This window comes from Aricia agestis, chromosome 3, assembly GCF_905147365.1.
Source record: "Aricia agestis chromosome 3, ilAriAges1.1, whole genome shotgun sequence".
NCBI classification, from domain to species: Eukaryota; Metazoa; Arthropoda; class Insecta; order Lepidoptera; family Lycaenidae; genus Aricia; species Aricia agestis.
The window spans coordinates 3723626-3745691 of NC_056408.1; the positions used below are offsets into that span (position 1 = coordinate 3723626).

A 22066-nucleotide genomic window follows, 5' to 3' on the forward strand; every position below is an offset into this window, starting at 1 on the left:
TCTGTTGAGTTAATTTTCCTAATTCATGCACTCTTTTGTTAAATTCTAAGGCGAGAAGTATTAGTAGATGTGAGACGTTTTATTTTTTTGTTTATTTTGCTCTTTCATTCGCCAATAGGTATAATTACTCAATTAAATTTTTCATTTCAATGGAAAATGTCAGCGGATGAATTTCATTTTCATAGATATTTTTTTTATGAAATAAGGGGGCAAACGTGCAAACGGGTCACCTGATGGAAAGCAACTTCCGTCGCCCATGTACACTCGCAGCATCAGAAGAGCTGCAGGTGCGTTGCCGGCCTTTTAAGAGGGAATAGGGTAATAGGGGAGGGTAGGGATGGGAAGGAATTAGGGGAGGGTTCCCTACCCTCCCCTAGGGAATAAAGTAGGGGATTGGGCCTCCGGTAAACTCACTCACTCGGCGAAACACAGCGCTAGCACTGTTTCACGCCGATTTTCTGTGAGAACGTGGTATTTCTCCGGTTGAGCCGGTCAATTCGTGCCGAAGCATGGCTCTCCCACGTTTATTTTTGGTTTACCATGAATGATGACTGATGAGAGTATGAGTTAGTCATTATATTGATCCGTACCTACATAGTATCTACGTTTTGTGTGATTTGTGAACATAGTTTAACATTTAATTATATTAAATTTTATTAAATATTAAATTAAATTAAATATTCCGTTGTCTGGTACCTGTAACACAAGTCCATCAGGTACTTACCACGGGGCCAGACTGATGTGGTGTGAAGCGTCCATAGATATTATTATTATTATTATTTAAAACCTACATTTGGCCTATTGCCTTAAGGAACGTCTTTTTCTGCACCTAGTAAGCGTAAATTTATATAGAAAAGGAAAAACCGCGTTAAATATACAGTTAGATATTGTGAAATGGATCCCACATTGATATGCGGGAGATAATGGCTTCCCAAAGCATACATTATAAACCGTTTGACGATTAATTAACCATTTCCTCAGTACCGTGAATACTTTGTACGATTTTAACCAGAACACGGCATCAGCATCAACACCTATCTAAAATAAGCTGAAAGCAACGGCAAACGCGCAACGGTCAACTGATGGAATGCAACTACCGTCGCTCATGGACAAATATTAGGAGCTCAATGCAGCAATCACACTTAACATAATATAATGTAGTTGGATTTATATTCGTCCGCTCGAACGCGCGGTTAGGCGGCTACACCGCAGGATTACAAGCTATTTTAGTATTATAAAAATGACAAGGCGACCGTGCCGCTGTTTAAAAAACTTGAGAGGTGTCAAGGTACACCCGGATGGAACGAAGTTATTAAAAAAATCCCGCAATAGAGGAATGGTGGAATTTTCCCGCCAGTTGACGTCATCGCCATCTGCCCCTACTTCGCAGGTACTAAAACAGAAAGTGTCGTTACAACTTTTTTCGTCTAGCCCTCTTTCGCAACGCGCGATAAGGAACTTCGTTCCAATAAATCGTCTGTAGTTACATGGCCCACCACACATTCCCACCACTGCAACTCTTGTGTCACCAGTCACCACGATCAACAGTGGTAACCAACCATGATAACCCTTTGATATGATCTCAGGGATGCCCGAGGGACTAGATAAATCTGTCTTGGGAGTCGGGACCCGCAAATAAATTAATCAGAAGAAAGGTAGGAGAAGTCCAATGGTAAATCATTACATACATTTGTTTGTAAACTCGCGTTGTAGCCGCGGAAGCGCGCGTTCGGGTGGATAATCGTGCTTTCATTTAAGAACACTAGACGTTCCGCGGCTTCCGCCTGCGTAAATAGGGAATCCCTCAAAAAAGCAGCCTATGTGCCTCCCCGTAGTCTATTATAATTCCACAGTAAGAATCTTACGTTCTTTAATGCCATAACAATATCTATCTAAATAAAATAATATTTTAAATTTAAATAAATGGTTACGAACTACGGTAATAAATGAATTTTGGCGCAACTGAATAGGGATGACGACAAGGTCAAAGATTAGCGAATTTTGTTAATAAAATAAAGAAATCACGGCAAAAAATAGGTGTTCCCAAAATTTCAGCTTGATAGCATTTGTATTTTTTTTTGTTATGCGCCTTCAAATTTGGATATTCAAGTCGAATTTCTTAATATTTGTATACAATTCGATGACTTATGCAATTAAAAGCAACTTTTATTATGAAACCACTTTCATAAACGCAATATTCAATATACCTGTCGAACAAAGTTGTCTCCCGATGCGTACAAACTACGAAAGAGTGACGTCAGTCTTTCGTAGCACTTTGTATGGAGCGTTTCGGGCAGGTCTTTTTTATGAGATATTTGAATTGTCATATCTTGGTGAATTTTTAAGCTATCAGAGTCATTCTTTCAACGATGTTTCTATTTTTAAGTGTCTTTCAATTACCGATAAGAGAAAAAAATAGTCATCATGCCTATTGTGGGCGTCATAGTAGGCCCTTCTAATTCCAAAACGATCTGTTACCGTGGGTGGGTTACTCTATGAAAACAATTTTAATTTGAATTGTACAAATTAAATTTTATGGGCTCTATTATCCAAGATTACGGACATAACACGCAATTTATTTTGTTACATTAAATAATACATAAAAAGTGAAAATTGTTACAATTAACATGAGTTCCGTTCTGTTGCATTACAACATTGGTGGTACAGTGATTGTGTTGTGGCAGTTTTTGTTTTTATTTTTTTACGATAATTATTATACTTCAATAATTATTTTAATTATTATACTTAAATATATTTTACCAATATTCTGTGTTAAGGATTAATACCGGGTTACGTTTTTGAAAGGTTTTCTAAAACTTTAAAACATAAGTTTAAATTTGAATTTCATTTGTCCTGTAATATTCTGTAAAACAAAAAAATTGTGCGTGCGGTTTTGATAAGTGAAACACAGACGGAACCTAGGACTTTATTTGATTTTCGGTAAGTAATATAAAATAATTGTAAAATATGCTAGGTTAATGTAAATATTTTAAATAACAAAAATAATTGTAAATATAAATATTTTTTGTGAAACTCCTAAATATAATATTATAAGTATCTATTTTTATAATGAGAAATAAAAGAAATGTACACCGAACTTAGATTTGCAGTTTTTATCGACTGAGCCGAGAAAAGGCTATATTTTTTAGAGTTTTTGACGATCGTACTTTGTGTAAAGCCTGTGTGTAAAGAAAACTCTTCGACTTCATGAATTATGATGCGGTGTCTGAATTGCCCATATCAGTTCTTTAAAAAAAAATGTTTTCCAAAATTTTAGTATACTTATTATAATAATTGGTCTACCAACTGTACAGTCAACACCATGTTTTATTTTATCACCCTGAATGAAATAAAACAGGCATATACATAGCATAGTTACTTAGATATCTAAAAAAAACAAGGGCGCACTCGCACAGGGCGCAAAAAAGGCTATTTACGGCACTGACTACTTTTACTCTGTTTCTTCCGTACTTTAAACAGAATTGTTGATTGGTTAATTTTGTGACCAAAAAACTTCCAAAACCGAGCATTAGTCGATAATAATCCTATCTAATAATGTAATTAATCAGAATGCCTTCGGTGATTATTTTTTACACCAACGGATACTTTTTTGACTCCCTGGTGCTTGAAGGACTGCGCGAGCGCACGATTTCTAATGACTCAAAATTAAATGCATGATGCATCAAAATCAGGGTTCTACAGGGTGTAACAAAAATAAGTGATAATATTTTAGGGTGTGTACGTCTTCCTTGTAGAGAGTTTACTGTGAAAGTAGCAGCGCTGAAAGACCAATTTTTTTTTTCACTTTTGTATGGGAAAACTCATGACGCTTGGGCCCTTGCCCATACAAAAGTGAAAAAAATGTTTGGTCTTTCAGCGCTGCTACTTTCACAGTGAACTCTCTACAATAAACACGTACACACCCTAAAGTATTATCACTTATTTTTGTTATACCCTGTATAAATAAACAAGTAGCTAATCTGGAAAGTGGAATATGTATGTAACGGAAGCCATACAACTTAGTACTCTTATAAAATCTAGGCTGCACGTAACGCTAAGTGGAATTCCATAAAATACCTAGGTGACATACTTACCCGTGGAAAATATACTTGCAGGCCAAAACAGGGTAGAAGGTATAATATGACATAGAGTTCTAGAGCATTATTTTCTTATCAGCATTCATCAGTTTTTTTTTTTCGATGTTTCATACAATGGAGTCGCCGTACTTTTCCATGAAACCGCTGTTTTTTTTTTAAGTTTAGCTCTAGGTTTTACGCACTAATATAGTGTGTATTATAATGACCGAAGTTTGAAATGTACTCAACATTGTTAACTTGGGAAGCCCTTAAACCCTGCCCGTTTTGGAATGTGACCCCAGTTCACAACTCCGCACGTCTTTTATATTTCGAGAAACAACTAAAGAAGAGCTAGAGTTAGAAGAGAACTGTTTGAATTTACCAATACAAGACAAATTGAAGAGAGTTAATTTGATTTTAAAAAATCTAGTGGCACCATCCTTATTGCTTCATCTTTTCATGCCACAGCTGGTCCTCCTGATCTTTACACCACTAGGCCAGTGTTTTGCAACCCTTTTTTGTAAGCTGCGATCTGGTTGCACTGGACGAATAGCAGATTATTATCTAACGATACACTTACCAGACTCAGGTTTAGATAACAATTACATCATCAAAGTTTATGCAAAAATTGTTCATTTTTTAAGTTATGCACATTTAACATGTAGGTCTGTCGCATTATACATTAAGTATAATTGTTGTTATATTTTGTTTAGTGTTTACATAAAATACTATTTAGTAATCAATGAGTAAGACAATAAACAGAGCGTACAGTATAAAATATATTTCAATTTAAATATTTTTTACAGATTAATTTATTTCAAGTAGATATACTTAATATAATAGCGTTAGATTAAAATGGATTTCGAAAGTTTATTTATGATATAGGGATAACCTGTAAATAATTATGTAACATTATTTTATCAATACAAGCTTTGATACAGAAATATAGATTACTTATTAGATATTAGATATTAAAAAGATTCATCAACCTGAATTTAAATTAGTAAAAGGCGAACCTATTGTGTTGCGTGAATCGTGATGCGCTCTAGCTGGTTCCGGTTTTTTTTCTATTATAAATGAATTAAATAATGCAGACAGTATTCTACGATAAATTATTATGATTGACCAACAATGAAACTGTTTGTTATATTGTACAATATACATGTCTATATTTTGATCTCATTAGAATATAAGAATCGTAGTTATAAAAGTTTTGCATTTTTGTTTTTTGATGTTGTTGACATTAATTTACTATTTTTTCGACTCATTTTTTGTTTACGTAATTTACTAAAGCAATTGAAAAAAAATTAAAAAAGAAATATTTTTGACAGCCAAAAAGTGAACCATCTCAGCAATAGTTCGTTTGACTTACACTTTCAAAACTTTCTCCGCGCTTTGTGTCTATATCTTCGATACTCAATATTTTACATAATATGACGTCACAGAGTATTCTAGCGCCATTTGTAAACTGTCATGGCGGCGCTACGGTCGCGCCGAGTGTTTCCCGCGTAAATTTTGTTTTGTGTTCGAAATAAGATTTTATCGTAAATCGTAATGGTGTAAGATTGTGTTGTGCTAGAAAGTGCGAGCTGGACTTAGAAAGGTTTGTTTACCTAATTATGTTAAGTACCTACTTAAATGTTTTGTAAACATTGCTGTGTTAGTTTATTGGTTTTTGCGGTAGATAAGATAAATTAATAAAAAATGAAAATAAATAATACGTTTTTTTCCACTTTTTTATATATCGTGGTTCTATAATAACTAAAATTTAATTATTGCCATTGAAAGTTTTAAAATTAAAAAAAAAATACGTAAGTGAGTTTTAAGCACAAAACTCAAAAGTAATAGCGACGGATATATTTATGTTATTAATGATTAGTTTATTGTATTTTAAATTACTTTTGTGAAAATAATTTGCATATCATAATGTTTTATTTCCGCTACTAAATGTAAACAATCAGTAAAATAATAATTATTATGTAACTACTTACATAATTAAAAAAATATAAAACGCTGCTTCATTTTTTTATCAAATTTAAGTACTTAACAAAAAATATTTTTTTTATAAAATATCGCAAAAACTTGCTTTACTTAAGTGACTAGGACTACTTGCGGATTAGTACATGCGTTTGTTATGATAAGCACTTGCTGCAAGCATGTTTTAGGCCGGTATAAATAGTCAGTACGATGCGACCCGGTCTCAAGACGCGGTTCGGCTCTGTGATTGGTCCAAATTTGGACAGCCAACCAATCACAGAACCTAAACCGTGTCTTGAGACCGAGACGCATCTTGAGTACTGACTATTTATACCGGCCTTAGAGTAGGCTCTAGCTCTACTCTACATTTAAGTTACTCTTTGGACTCCTACCCGTTTCTAAAAGGTACTTTGTGCCCCTGATCTTTCAGGATGGCTCTTTCAGTGTCAGATCAAATACAAGCGGCCTGCGCTTGTATTTGATCTGACACTGAAAGAGCCAATCGTGGTGTGTAACAGACCTTATTACCGTACAGTACAGTATTATAATATTATTTTAACGGACCTACGGAATTAGTGGCATCGCCTACTTTATTGGGATAGATAAAAAAAATAACTCGCGTGATGACAGGAGGAGCCAGCCAACAGGAATTAAGAGAGGAAAAATGTATGCCTGCTGCTGTTCCTTTTTACAGCACTCCTGAAGAGCAAACCGTTGTTTATTTTAATAACTTTCTAAAATTTTTATGTTTGCAACATAAAATGGACTTTGCAATCTGCATCCTTATCTTTTACTGCCCGTTATAAAAACGTATGTATGCGGTGTAATTGCTCATTAATATTATAATTATCGATTGTTCTGGCTGTGAGAATACAAATACGAGAATGTGAAGGAAATATAAAAATAAACCTACTAGGTCATCCCGATAGATGTCATTCAAATATTTTAAACTTTCGCGTTGCATTATAATTAAAACTTTTTAATCGGGACTTAACGCGTCTTATTCTAGTAGTATTTTATGCTACTATACTTCACTCGGGCTAACTTGTCGCTAGCGGTCATTGACTCCCTGTCAAAAACTTGTCTTTTTTTCATATAAAACCACGATTGACAATATCTGACACTTCATTGTCTATCACGGTTTATATGGAAAATGACAAGGTTTTGACAGGGAGTCAACGACCGCTAGCGACAAGTTAGCCCGAGTGGAGTATAGATATTACTAGAATAAGTCGCGTTAAGTCCCGATTAAAAAGATGTTATTCTGTCAAAGACTCGATAACTGCAAATTGCTTTATTAAAAATATTAATTTGCTATTTAATATTGGGAATTGGTTTTGTTAGGTAACTTTTTAAAGCCAAAACGTATAATATGAAAACCAAATATATTGCGGCAAAAAGTGCATGCTATATTAAGGGTATTTAAAATATATTACGAAATCTATTACACTTGCAACATTTCATGAAAATCGGTAGGTACAGCAGTTTGCAGAAGTTTTGTTACAAACACCGTGACACAAGATTTTTTTATAACAGGTTCACGCGTTATAATATTACCAAGGACGCTGGATGCACTCACTAGTAAGTCAGTACCTGTACATACTTAACACTTTTTTCCAAGTCGGAATATGTACCATTAGAGAATTTGATTTATAAGCAGATGGTGTCCTACGTTATAGTTCTGGTAGGGTTATTTCTTATTTCTACAAAGAAATTATTATATTTCTATAATATAATTATTAAAGTTCATTATACTGAATTACCCCCCGTTATGGATCAAGATTCAAGTCAATGTTAATCGTGGTTCTAGCAGCAGCTAAGATCTGATATAATCTGACCAAATTACGTAGGTCCCACTGCCTATGAATAAATTCTTCAGACAGTTTTTTCCTAAGTTAGCAAAATACAATGCAAGCATTATTCACATAGCTCCTAGACTAGAAGGGTCAATGACCGCTGGTGCCACCTTAAATTATTTTGACTATAGTACTAACATACTTTTGAACGCGACGTAAGAAGCCCTTTTCATCTTCGTCTTATTAAATTCCGTTATTAGAAACATCTCTCTTTAATAACAGCTCACGAAAAGTATTCAATTTAACCACTACCTTCACAAGTCAGACGTTGAATAATTCGTTCGAAATTATACATTCATTCTGAATAATTCCATCATCTCCGATAACATCGTCACGGTGTTTAATGTTACTTTGAGTCCGTAACAAAATATCATTTCACTTTCTTACTGATATTTGATATATATGGAGAAAGGTGGATAAAATGTTATTTACTAGATGACGCCCACAACTCCGTTGCGCCAAAATTCGTTTATCGCGCGGGAACCGTACCGTTTTCGGATCAAAAAGCATCCTCATATCCTTTCCCGGATCCCAAAGTATCTCTATACCCAGGAAAATCGGTTCAGCGGTTTGAGCGTGAAGAGGTAACAGACTGACACACTTTCGCATTTATAATATCAGTGGATGGATATTCAATAGGATCACGCTGGAGGTAGCACCCGCATAGACAGTAAACGAAAAGTTTTGTGACGTTTGGCAACGTTTCCGTTAATATTCTGATACAACTGTCAAACTCTCAAATACTCTATACTCCACTTAGGCTAGCTTGTCGCTAGCGGTCGTTGACTCCCTGTCAAAAACTTGTCATTTTCCATATAAAACCACTATAAACAATATCTGACACTTCATTGTCAATCGCGGTTTATATGGAAAATGACAAGTTTTTGACAGGGAGTCAATGACCGCTAGCGACAAGTTAACCCGAGTGGAGTATAATTTTTACAAATAAAAGTTTGAGTATCAAATAATTCTTTGTCTCATCAAAATCCGTCATCATACGTCATTCATCAGGAGGCGTCGCAAAATATATCTTGCCCACATCAAATTTAGATCTTGCCCCGCCACTGAACCCACGACCTCTAGAGTCTAGATCAAGAGCTAAGCCTATAAGTTAGAGCCTTAGTAGAGTCATTAGTGTCTAGCGTTTTTATCAGCGATCTTCATGTGAAGAACATTAGCCTTATATTAGATTAATTCGTAAGGAGTTTCTTGCTTCGTGACCTTGATCGAATCTTTTGAGGCTGTCAATCAATCGTATTAACTTGGTTCTGTGTACTCTGCTATTAAAATATTATATTGCGTTTTAAATTACATCACATATTGTAACTTGGTATTATTAAAAAAATGATGCCCATTCGTAGGAATTCGAGTTTACATTTTTTTAAGTATGTAGAGCACCTGTCATGTGAAATGTAACTTTATCTATGAGCAAATTTTACGATCCAAAGTCACACAAGCTTTTTAAAAATCGGCCAAGTGCGAGTCGGACTCGCACACGAAGGGTTCCGTGTACCGGTATAGAGCGAAAGTAGGCAAAAAATTGTGTTCCTTGTAAGGGAGAGCCCTTAAATATTTACTTAATTAAAATTTGATTAATAAGTAATTAATATAGAACAAATGTAATTAGGGATTTTGTGAAAATTTCAAGTGCCTAGCTGTTACCATTATTGATTACGAGCGACAATATCTAAAAAATTACGTTTGTTGTAAGCGACCATTTTAGCCCCGCTGTTCTTGCTAAGAATTGAATTAGATTTTTAGACTCGGTTTCGATTTCTGTCCGTCTCTCCGTCTATGACTCTGTGTCCAGGCTGTAACTTAAGAACTGCTTATAGCTAGCTAAAAACGCAATAAAATTAATATTTAAGGGGGGCTCCCTTAAATATTAATTTTATTGCGTTTTTAGTATTTGTTGTTATAGCGGCAACAGAAATAAGTACATATTTTTTGAAAATTTCGGGAGTCTAGCTATAGCAGTTCTTAAGTTACAGCCTGGACACAGAGTCACAGACGGAGAGACGGACAGAAATCGAAACCGAGTCTAAAAATCTAATTCAATTCTTAGCAAGAACAGCGGGGCTAAAATGGTCGCTTTGAAGAATCATGATATGAATCATAATATGATTCATTTTTCTAAAATCGCAAAATGCAACTGTGCTTGCAATTCATTTCTGTATTTTTGTACTATAAAATAAAAATAAAATAAAAATTGTTTTATTTCTGAATAAATTTGAATCAAATATTTTCAGAATGTTGAACTACATGTTGCCTACCACTACTGATTTGACACTTGTCAGTTTGACAGTTTTGACAATTCATTTGATGAATTGATTGAGAGGAATTGCTAAATGTGACCATTTTAGCCCCGCAGTACAAAAATACAGAAATGAATTGCAAGCAGAGTTGCATTTTGCGATTTTAGAAAATTGAATCATATTATGATTCATATCATGATTCTTCAAAGCGACCATTTTAGCCCCGCTGTCCTCTTGCTAAGAATTGAATTAGATTTTTATAAGAACTACTGTTATTACTTATTAAAAAAATTAAAAAAAGAGTAGTACAGTCAATAAAATATAATGTAAACACCAAATCGAAAAAATGTTTAACGATTTTATAATCGATTGGAGCGCACGTGGGGAACGAGTCGGAATCGAATTGGATGTTGACCGTGAAAGTGGGTCAGCTTTTTGTTGAACTGTCTGCGGTGCATTGTGTTAAGCACGAGCTTGGGTAATCTGTTGTGGGTTCCGTGTCATAAATTTGTATTATAACTGCAATTAAAAGTAACTAACAGTAATTGTAGTTATCAGGAGTATTCGATGTTAAGCCCCAGTTTCATCAAGCAATGTTAAATAAATAATGGCTTGTTAAATCAGTTAACGGCCTGTTAGAGCTCTCGAGCGTTCCACCATACGCTAATGTCATGTCAAATCGCCTAACACGGTGTTAAATTTTAATTCCTGCTGGGGAGGTCCGTTAAATATATAACAGGCCGTTATAATAGTCAAAACAACAACTTTCAGAGACAATATCCAATATCAATAAAAGAATCTGTTTTGACTTTTGAGTGTTTCCGCCATGTTTCGCCACATCCTTACATATTATTTATTATTTTTCATGTTATGCATAATTATTTATTTTCATTTTGTCAAAAATTCAGCCCTCGGATTTTCCTTGATATTGCAAATACACTGACTTATATCAAAATTACCAAACCGAAATAAGTAAATAAAAGTTTGTATCATGATTCATGTTTTCAGCTTTGACAGATCATAATTATTAACCTGGTAAATTAAAAAGAACTATTGTAGTGTAACAAATGTATGCGATCAGTGATATTTTAATTTGGTCGCATTATCTACCAGATGACGTATTATACGAATAAGGTGAAAATGACACATTGCAGCCAACATGTCGTATTAAACTTGTACATTGCAATTTCGTCGCCTTATAACAAGAACGAACGAATTGAATGTTATTCACTCGTTGTTCACTTAACATTGTATTTACTAATCCGCTGTTAAATTTTTACTGTGGGACATAAGTATTTTAACAGTCTGTTTAATTTTCCAAGGTCCGTTAAGTAATGCCTTGTTAGGATTTAACAGAGGTTGGTGAAATTGGGTCTAAAGTTGATAAAATTAAAATGTTTTTGAAATCCCTGACATAGTTACTCATAGTTTATTTTTTTATAAATACAAACAATGTGATTTTTTTTTATTTAGCACTTATTTGTAAGAACACGTGGGTTTAATGACGGAAGGGAAGGGAAGGCTGTTGAAAAGGACCAGTATCCATCTGTATCCATATTACGATATTATGACGACCTCTGTGGCTCAGTGGTGAGCGCGTTGGTAATTCAAGCCGGGAGTCGCGGATTCGAATCCCGCCGACGGAACAAAAAAGTTTTCAATGTTCCCGGGTCTGGATGTATATTAAATACGAGTATGTGTATGATATAATAAAAATCTTAAATATATGTATAGTATAAAAGTATTAAATATATTTCCGTTGTCTGGTACCTGTAACACAAGTCCTTTAGGTACTTAGCACGGGGCCAGACTTATGTGGTGTGAAGCGTCCATAGATATTGTTACGGTACACGGTATACGGACATGTGGTGCCATCTAGCGGCAAACCAGCGAAACTGATCAGGGGACACACTACACATAAATCCCCTACTCGAAACTAGATGGCGCTAGGTGGTACATGCTCGAGCCCCCTAGAAAATTCCCATACTTGCTTACTTGTTTACGTGAATCGGGAACTTTCTGGAATTCGTCTCGACTCTCGCCACATAAATAGTCGCAGGAGGACGGGCCGTAGTTCAGTTCAGTTCGAGCGATCTTCAAGGCGATTTCGGAGTGACAAAAAGTGATCAATAGTGAGTGAACCAGTGAAACCTTCGATTTGGCTACGACCTATGACAGTGATAGTGCTTAGTGATTGGACCTAGTGATTAGTGTTTGGACTTAGTGCTAAGTGTTGTGACCTAGTGTGTGCTTGTGTGACCTGGACTTAGTGAATAAAGTCTTTAAGAGAGTCAGCAGGTCTTTCTCTCCAAATCCTCGAACCCTTGCACGTAACAATATTATCATTATAATCATTGTTTTGTCTTTCTTATTTAACTTTTGATTTTGTTATTTTTTTAACTATTAAGCAAATACTCATTCATCATTGTGGAGTGCTTGTTCATTCTATTAATTTTATATCTACAGAACGGAGCAGTTACAAAGTGGAGAACCCTACAAACATCTCGGTCCCTACACCCAACCAGTTCAGTAGTACTTGGCCTTGAAATTAAAATAACGGTACGAAGAAGGTACCGCCTTGTACCGTCATGCTTCATTAGGTAGGGCTTAAGGTCCCATCACACGTAACGTGGTAGAGGCTGTTTAGTAGAGAGATATTCTAATCTCTCTTGCAAGAATGTGTTACAAAGATCTTAATGTTCAAAATATAATTTTTTTTCTTGTACTATCAGAGAAGTTGATTCATTTATTCAGGCAGAAGGCGGACTTACGTAATTTGGTCGCTTTGTTTCAAACCCAGCCGACAGATCACGATTCGCGACTGACATTAAATTGACATAAGTCGACCAAATGACGTAGGTCCATCAGCACTCAGCTGAATAAATTTCCTCGATGGTACACTGTGGCGTTTAATTAAAAAAAACAGCATGCTCTTGTATGAGAATTGAGGGACCTGGTTTAAGCGCAGAGGAAACAGGCGTGACATCACATGCATTTGAATTAAAGGCTCGTGCTCATTTGAGACACGACAGTATTAACACAGATTATTATTGCTATACAAAACTGAAGATATATTTTGTATTGCTATAGGCTGTCTTAAGACATCTACTGTAGTGTCACAAGTTAGCGAGCTCACTGTCCGAGTAAGTAGGCTGGCATAAGACTCATAGGCGTGATACAAGGCTTATCTTAGAAGATACCCCGTTTTTATAATGGGAAATGCTTCCCGCTTCCTCGGTGGATTGAAGACATCGGCCACAGTATGTGGGACTCCCCGAGCATGAAGTTTACCTACTTTAACAAGAAGGTACCCCTAGAGGCTTTCATGAGCGGTCTGCGTTTAGTTTTATGGCGGAACCCACAATTAGCCTCACAATCCTAAATCGTGCTCTCGAATTTTCGGAGAACGACAAGATACACACAACGTCTGAAATGACGTCAGTGGGCTTCGAATCGGCACCAAGCATATTATCTCCAATCTCGCTCGGTCAGAAGATCTTCCTTTTCGGCACGCATATTCCTAAAGTTTTTCTAGTCACTTTGCCTGCCAAATAAAGGTTGCCGAAGTCAAGAGCATCGCCGCTGCAGCGAAAACCGCAACGCAACGGCACTGTGTGACCTCGCTCTGTCCGTATCATTAAGTTTTTTATCATATTATGACCATCACTAGCGGGAAATTCTCATTCGTGCCGGCCCAGCCTCCTTCCCACGGATAGAATGTGAGAAAACAGAATGTTAACTTGTATGACCATACGCAGCGATTACTATCTAAATTCTAATCGACAAAATATCTGGTATACATATATGGAACATCTAAATTACTGTCGGCAGACGCGGTCGCAGCCTGATTTTTTGGGAATTACGCAATATGTACTTAACATTAAAATTTTACTGAAGTTGGCGGTCACATCATGGTTTTTTGGAAGATTTAAGTGATATTGAGGGTAGAGGTCAATACTTATGACGAAATAAAAGACACGTGGATGAATGTTAGTCGCGTTTTCCTGAAATGATGTGCTCTATCGAATTTCCATCATCCAAACACAAGGCTGGCTGCCATCCAGACGGACGTATATCGAGGAAATTGATTCCTAGGCAGTTGACAGACTAACGTCATTTGGTCGGATCATGTCAATTCAATGTTAATAGTGATCTGTCGACTGTATTTGACGTAACGCGACCAAACTACGTAGGTCCCCCATCCGCCTATAGGAATCAACTTCTCTGACAGTACCTATATTTTGATACACATTTTTGGACTGGACATTTGGATGAATAGACGTACCACAACATTCAAGGCACATGTGCACACCCTTGAAGACTGTCAACTTGTTCCTTACTTGCCGAAGTTCTACGTCGACCAACGACTATCAGCTTTATCAAAATCGGTCCAGTGGATTATTCACAAGTTTTACCCATTTTAATGTAACTCATATACTTAGATTATAAATTATAATTAATTATTATCGACACTTTCGCACGTTAAAATCGTAATTGCATTAAGTAACGTTAATGGAGCGGAAAAATGCCTTTCTCCAGATGAAGCTGTAATTAATTTATTATTTTTAGATAGATATTGTGATGATAATTTTGCTTAAAATTATTTACTATCCAGTTAACAAGGTGGAGAACAGAATATAGACCGTATTATACAACACTTTTTGGATTTATAGTACTTACTACGAGATGACGCGCGCAACTCCATTGCGTCGTAATTCGTTTATTGCGCAGGAACCGTACATTTTTCCGAGATAAAGGTATCCTATGTCCTTTCCCGAGACTCAAAGAATCTCCATACCAAACTTCAGCAATTTCACATTAGCGGTTTGGGCATGAAGCTAGGTAACGGACAGACTGACACACTTTTGGACTCATAACACAGAATATAATAATAGCTCCCACACCGGTTTCGGTGACGGTGGCCGGTTTCATTGAAACCAGGCCAGCTACGCAGGAATAATTCTATAGTGCCCAAGTGTGTGCGCAATACACAAGAGCACTCTCTATTCCTTTACTCTCATAAGTCATAACCCAGTGGGACCGAAGACCGACACGACCGGCGAGAGATCAGGCGCAGGACCGACTTTTTACATGCCCATCCGACGCATGGATCATCTTACTTGTCAGACAATCAGGTGAGCCTGCATTGTCCTAACCAACCGTGGAAATAACATGTTTCTAACGCGGGAATCGCACCCACGACCTCCGAGTCAAGAGCCGCGCTCTATACCACTAGACCACGGAGGCGTTCAACACAGAATTAACAACTAACACTAACACAGAATAGATAATAGTTATACAAGTACTTATTATTAGTTAGTATGGATATAGATCATAATATAACACACCCTTACCTTTGATGCTTAAGAATTTAGTCATCACTTACCTCCATAGTATAGTCGAAAAGTTTAAAAATGGTAAAATAATTCGGTCATTGTAGGATAATATAGCAACGATAATGCCACGAATGAAAGAAAATTAGCCTCTCGTCGTTTAAGTAATCATACCTTTTGTTTGTTGATGCGCTCATTATTGGTTTAGTGGATTATTATCTTCTGGTTTGTTCTTTTTTGTTGTCATTCTATGTTACAAACATTAAAAGAATATTCTGAACACTGAAATTGACAATTCCCGTGTTGGAACAACAAAAATGTTGTTCCTTGGAAGTTAGAACAATTCGGGCTGAGCCAGCCAGGACTTTTTCTTTATCGCTTCTTTATAGAATCGGTGATCCAAATGTATGGAATTTACATTACACGAGTCCGTCAACTTCATATTATTATCGAACGCTTTTGCCAATTTCATACATTTTGATGAAAACGTATTGGCCAAAGGGCTTAAAATCCGGCGCCTTATCTTTCGCCGAACCTGTCGGTCATCCATCCATCCTACAAAAGTAGTTAGTAAAGAACACTTCTTACTTACTGTGTGTGCACAGGCACACACTTGGTTATTATAAAATTACTTGGCTACTATAAAATAAATAGGAGCTACATAATAAAAATAGAATCTGTATTAATGCTATAATGTGATCTACTTCTGATATAACAGTGCACTAAAGTCGATTAAACCTAATCCTGTTATGACTATATAAAAATCAATCAAGTTAATACGCTTATACTTGGCTTAGCAATTGACCCACAGGTACCACGATACAGACGATAATAAAACTAGCTTTTGCCCGCGGCTTCGCTCGCGTTAAAAAGTATTACTATATACCTGTCATCCCCTATTTTATCACCTTAGTGGTGTAATTTATCGAAAACCCTTTCTTAGGTCACGTCATAGTATCCTAATGCATGCCTCATATCAGCCCGATCGGTTTAAAATTGACAAAGTTTCATACAAACTCTCATCCCCTATTTTAACGCCTTGCAGATAAAATTGATCAAAATCCTTTCACAGCGAATGCTTACGTCATAACATCTATCTGCATGCCAAATTTCAGCCAGATCGGTCCAGTGGTTTGGGCTGTGATTATTTTTTTTGGATTCTTATATAGGAAAGATAGATCACTATGTCAGTCATGCCCGTTTTCACCAACAACACCTAAAATTTAGGTGTCCCTTAAGCCAATATAAGGGGCACCTAACGTCAGTTTTGTTTCAATAATTTAGGGGATGAATTGACAACCCCGTAACTCTTAGGTGACGTATATCACTATATAGAATAACATAAAGTCGCTTTTTCTGTCCATATGTCGCTTTGTTCCCTTTAATTGCGGTTTTCTTTAATAGATAGAGTGATTAAAGAGGAAGGTTTGTGATAAATATGAAGATATTTATGGGAGTTTGCTATTTTACAAGTAAAATATCAGACGGCCATTCGATAACAGATTCATTGTCAAGACAACCGTCATCTAACGTCGTCGTCGTTGCCACATACGTCACCTAAGTGTTACGGGGTCGTCAATTCATCCCCTAAATTATAAGGGTCACCTAATGGTTTGACGGATGAATCGCATAATAGGTTGTTTTAATCAAAATATACGTCACCTAAGTTATACGGGCTTGTCAATTCATTCCCTAAATTATAAAGGTTTAGGTGTCACTTAAACGTCGGTGAAAACAAAACTTGCGTTAGGTGCTCCTTATATTCGCTTAAGGGATACCTAAATTTTAGGTGTCGTTGGTGAAAACGGGCATCAGTCACCTTTAGTAATATATATAATTTAGGTAACTAAACTGTAAAAAAATACTTTTTCGTACATTAAAATTAAGAAGTTTATCGGAAACGGATACTTGGGTTTTTAAGTTCGTGTGTCGTGACATATTATGACAACTGTTGTACGAACGACCCTACGCTTTAAAAAGGCTTTTATAGCTTCACCTAGTTGATAAGAAAGTGTGAGATAATTCTTTTTGACAGTTTTTGAAAACACCAGTCCATCAGGAAGTGCTTCCTGTCGATGTCCTTTCCTGCCGATTGTCTGGTCTGCGGGCTGCGGCAAATGAAAATATGTCAATATCCCTCATTGCAACCACATCGCGACTCGCAGACTTGTGGCTCGTCTACGCTTTATTACTAGCGACCCGCCCCGGCGTCGCAAGGGTATAAAATAAATAGCCACTGAAAAAATGATTAAAATCGATAGCCTATAATCCTTCACGTGGTCTACTTCTTATCTGTGCCAAATAACATAAAAATTGCTACAGTAGTTCGCGAGATAAGCCCTTTCAAATAATTTCCCCCGTTTTTTCCACATTCTCCTATTAGTCTTAGCGCGATAAAATATAGCTTATAGCCTTCCTCAATAAATGGGCTATCTAACACTGAAATAATTTTTCAAATCGGACCAGTAGTTCCTGAGATTAGCGCGTTCAAGTTAGCCCTTTCAAATAATTTTCCCCGTTTTTTTCACATTTTCCTCTATTTCTTCGCTCCTATTAGTCTTAGCGTGATAAAATATAGCCTACTAGATGACGCCCGCAATTCCGTTGCGCCAAAACTCGTTTATCGCGGCGGAACCGTATATTTTTTCGGAATAAAAAGTATCCTATGTCCTTTCTCGGGACTCAAAGTATCTCCATGCCAAATTTCAGTAAAATCGGTCCAGCGGTTTGGGCGTGAAGAGGTAACAGACAGACAGACACACTTTCGCATTTATAATATTAGTATGGATAACTTTCCTCGATAAATAGGCTATCTAACACTGAAATAATCATCAAAATCAAAATCCGTTGCGTAGTTTTAAAGATTAAAGGGAACAAAGGGACATGAGGGAAAAAAGCGACTTTGTTTTATAATATGTACCTACAGATTATCAGCCTACAGTGTCCCACTGCTGGGCAAAGGCCCCTCTTTCTTTCCAAAGTTCACGATCCTGTAATGTTGCTGGCCTCTCTTTATCGAACTAGTTCGTCGCGCCACCTTTTCTTGGGTCGGCCTCCGTTACGCTGACCAGTCGGTAGCCACTCAGAAACTGTCCTGTCCTGTCCGGGTGCATACGGAAGACATCTGCCCAGCTCCACTTCAGTCTAGCTGCCTTTCTGCCTACGTCACAGAATAGGTAATAGTACAAGTACCTACGTCAACGAGCTTCGTTTGGGAACGCGTCTACGCTTTAACGAAATTTAATAAAATATATTGCAGTGAAATCTTAGTAATAACTTTTTATAGTCATATTTCATAAGTCAATTCCGAATCACAGTATGCGGTAGTCACGAAAGAATAGTCGTTTACAATTGTGATGTATTTCGAGCCTTATTTATATAGTGCTAAGGTCTTTGGCAAATAAGTGAACTCTTCGCCCGGTCACCTAGAAAACGAGTGTTAAAAGGTGCTAATCTATGAAAGTTAGTTCAGCTTTCTAGCACAAGACCTAGATGACTAACAATGAACCTGATAATTAAAACATGCTGCAACACATTAATAACTCGAGAACGGTTAGATTTTAATGATATATCGTGAATACAATAAACATATTTTTTGTATCCTCCGCATTGAATAACAGAAACTGTTAAAATATAGAAATTATACACTTAAATAACTCTTTGATATATAAGTCTATTTCACTAGTACATCTAGAAGAATGGATAGGAAAGAATGATGATGAAGAAAATAATTTTATGACTGAGAAGAGAAGGTAGAAAACCCTTTGTAAATGCCATCGATGTCGCAAGCTGCAAGTTAATATTAAAATCATTCATAATATTATCCTCATACATGTAATTTGAATACAAAAATGTGTGCATTTCCTTAATCTACTGCATCGGAATCGGGGCGAACGCTATACTATATCAAAATTTACAAAATATTAATGGATTTTTGACGATGCAATGCACGCGTTCAACAGAGGACGGCAATTATTATAGACTTATGATGATAATGATGATGATGAATGCACGCGGCTGAAAAAAATAACGAAATGTAGAGTTCCCTAATTCCTTAGGGCACGCACGCTGTTTTTTAACATTTAAATTAGTAGCATTATATCTCGCCTTTGTTTACATGTTGTTTAAATTGAAGCTGAACAGAGTATCCTTAGCAATATTATAAATGCGAAAGTGTGTCTGTCTGTCTATTACCTCTTCAGACTTAAACCGCTTAAGCGTTTTTGATGAAATTTGGTACAGAAATAGTTTGAATCCCGGGAGAGAACATAGGCTACTTTTTATCCCGTAAAAATGTACGGTTCCCGCGTGGTCAACAATTTTCTGCGCGACGGAGTTGCGGGCTTCTAGTAAAAACATACAAGAACGATAACAATTAGATTAATGAATAACGACATTAAAACGGCTGATTCACACAACACTCACGCGACGAAAGAAACCGAAAGCATTTTTTGTATATTCATAATGTTTATAAACTAAACGTTCACTCACTTTTTAACCGACTCCCAAAAAGGATGAGGTTATATTATGTTCGTCTGTATTTTTTTTAAGCTCAACCATTCGCCGTTTCGCTCAAAAAATCAGTACAATGAAAGCTCAAAAAATCCTTTACTACTGTGACCTTGCTAGACTTTTGAAAGTCTGCGATTGCGTCTTACCCCATATTTCTAAATAGAGCTAATGCTTTAAACGTGTTAACTAAAGCTTAGTACACAATTACACATATTCTTACACTCGTTTAAAATTCAACCTTATTTTACCAGCATGAAGGTTCAAAAGACGTCCTTTACCAAACGCTCCGTCTAAATTAAGTTTTAAAAGGAAAAGTTAGAAGAAAGTCGGTCCCAGTCAATAGTCAATCGAGCATCACAATGACCTTCATGTCCTGAGCTCGATTTCTTTTGTTTGTCAGTGAGACCTCGTTCAGAAAGGAAATTACTCGCGCTCGTACATGCGGGTTTTGAGATCTTAATTTTTATGGCTCCATACACGTTCAAAAATTAAGACACGAGTGGTAGAACCAGATTTAAACTAACATTTTATAACATAAGGACAATTACTCATTTTTTCCTTATAATTTAAACAAACCTTGTAACTGACCTAGTTCGTCATCTGGCTAATATATCTGGCTATACATAAAATTCACATTTTTTTAATTTTAAATTATTTTTCCGGCCTTAAAGCCTTCATTGATCCAAAGAACGGCAATTTTCAACTGTTACAAATTCTTCATAATATTCAAATTAAAACATAAAAAGGATCTGATTTTACCGCTTCAAGCGATTTCCTCCAGACAACCAACAAGATCTGTTAAGACCTGCCTTCGAACACCAAAAAATAGATAACGTCACCAGTCTCCACGTTAACAAGGCCTCCGCCTTGAATCTTCAAATCTCATAAACATAATATTTTAATTTAATAATATATCAATAGTCCTCTTAAAATATACCCACGACAATGCGGTAAACACAAACAATAGCCTATACATTAGCGTCAAAACCTCGTGACCAAAACAATTTTAATCACAATTACTTTCAAATGAAGTAATTACACATGTAAATATTACATAATTGTATTAATCATCTAAGAATGATTGATATAATCGTAATTAAGACTAATTACACGCAACAATGACTTATATAATCGATAATTTCATCTAAAATATAATCGTTAAGTAGTGGAAACGCAGAAAATGGGGATATGTAGAGAAAGAGACAATGGGACGGTTAAAAATAAGTATGTTCTAGTTTATTAGAACTCCAAAGTTGTCAAACAAACTTTAGAGTTCATCAAAACAACATTTATGTCAAAACAACGTTTTTCTATGCAACAGAGTCATTTAAGCTGAAGATGTCTTGAGTCAAAGCCAAAGTTTCGGTCGGCTCGGATTTTTCTATAGAATCGCCGACGAAAATGCAAGGAATTGACATTAGACGAGTCGAACTTCAAGGGTTAATATGTCAATTCCAAACATTTTCGTCGGCGATTCTATAAAGAAGCGATAAAGAAAAGTATTGGCTAGGGCTCTGGACCGGTAGCAAACGGCAGTTGCAGTGCTGCCTTAAAAAATATTTTATTTAAGAATTTCGTCGCATTTCAATTGCAGTTTTCATAAAAAAGTTTTTGCGACATTTTTATTTGCACACTCACATCCTCAACTTTCGTTCATTAACCCAGTTGGAGACTTAAATACGATTCCAGTTAAAGATAACCGTAATTTTAACTGAAGAAATACAATAAACTGCGTTTTACGGCTAGTGCTAAGTTAAGTTTTTATGTGCTAATTTATTATAGCAAACTATTTACTGAGAAGTTATAATAGTGTATATAATTATAATAAAAATTTTATTCTTCCGTCTTAGAATACTGGATATTGCTCACAACTTCGTTTGCATCGAAATTACTTTGTCAAACGGGAACCGTACATTTTCCTTAAGGCGCTTTGCAGACGACGGGGCGGGGCGGGCCGGTCAATTTTGCCGCGTACGCCCGTTGATGTCTGCAGCTGCCCGCGCCGCGTACACAAAGCACACGCCGTCTAGCGTCTGCGTTACTGCATGTAAACTGTT

The 22066-nt window shown here is 36.3% G+C and overlaps 1 protein-coding gene across 1 annotated transcript in view; it reads left to right on the forward strand.

The window, feature by feature from the left end:
* The first annotated feature begins 5551 nt into the window (after positions 1 to 5551).
* Positions 5552 to 22066, forward strand: part of LOC121740421 — a 42394-nt gene continuing 25879 nt past the window's right edge. The window contains exon 1 of the mRNA XM_042133110.1: positions 5552 to 5679. The gene's annotated coding sequence lies outside the window, so the exon portion shown is untranslated. The remainder of the gene's footprint in view (positions 5680 to 22066) is intronic.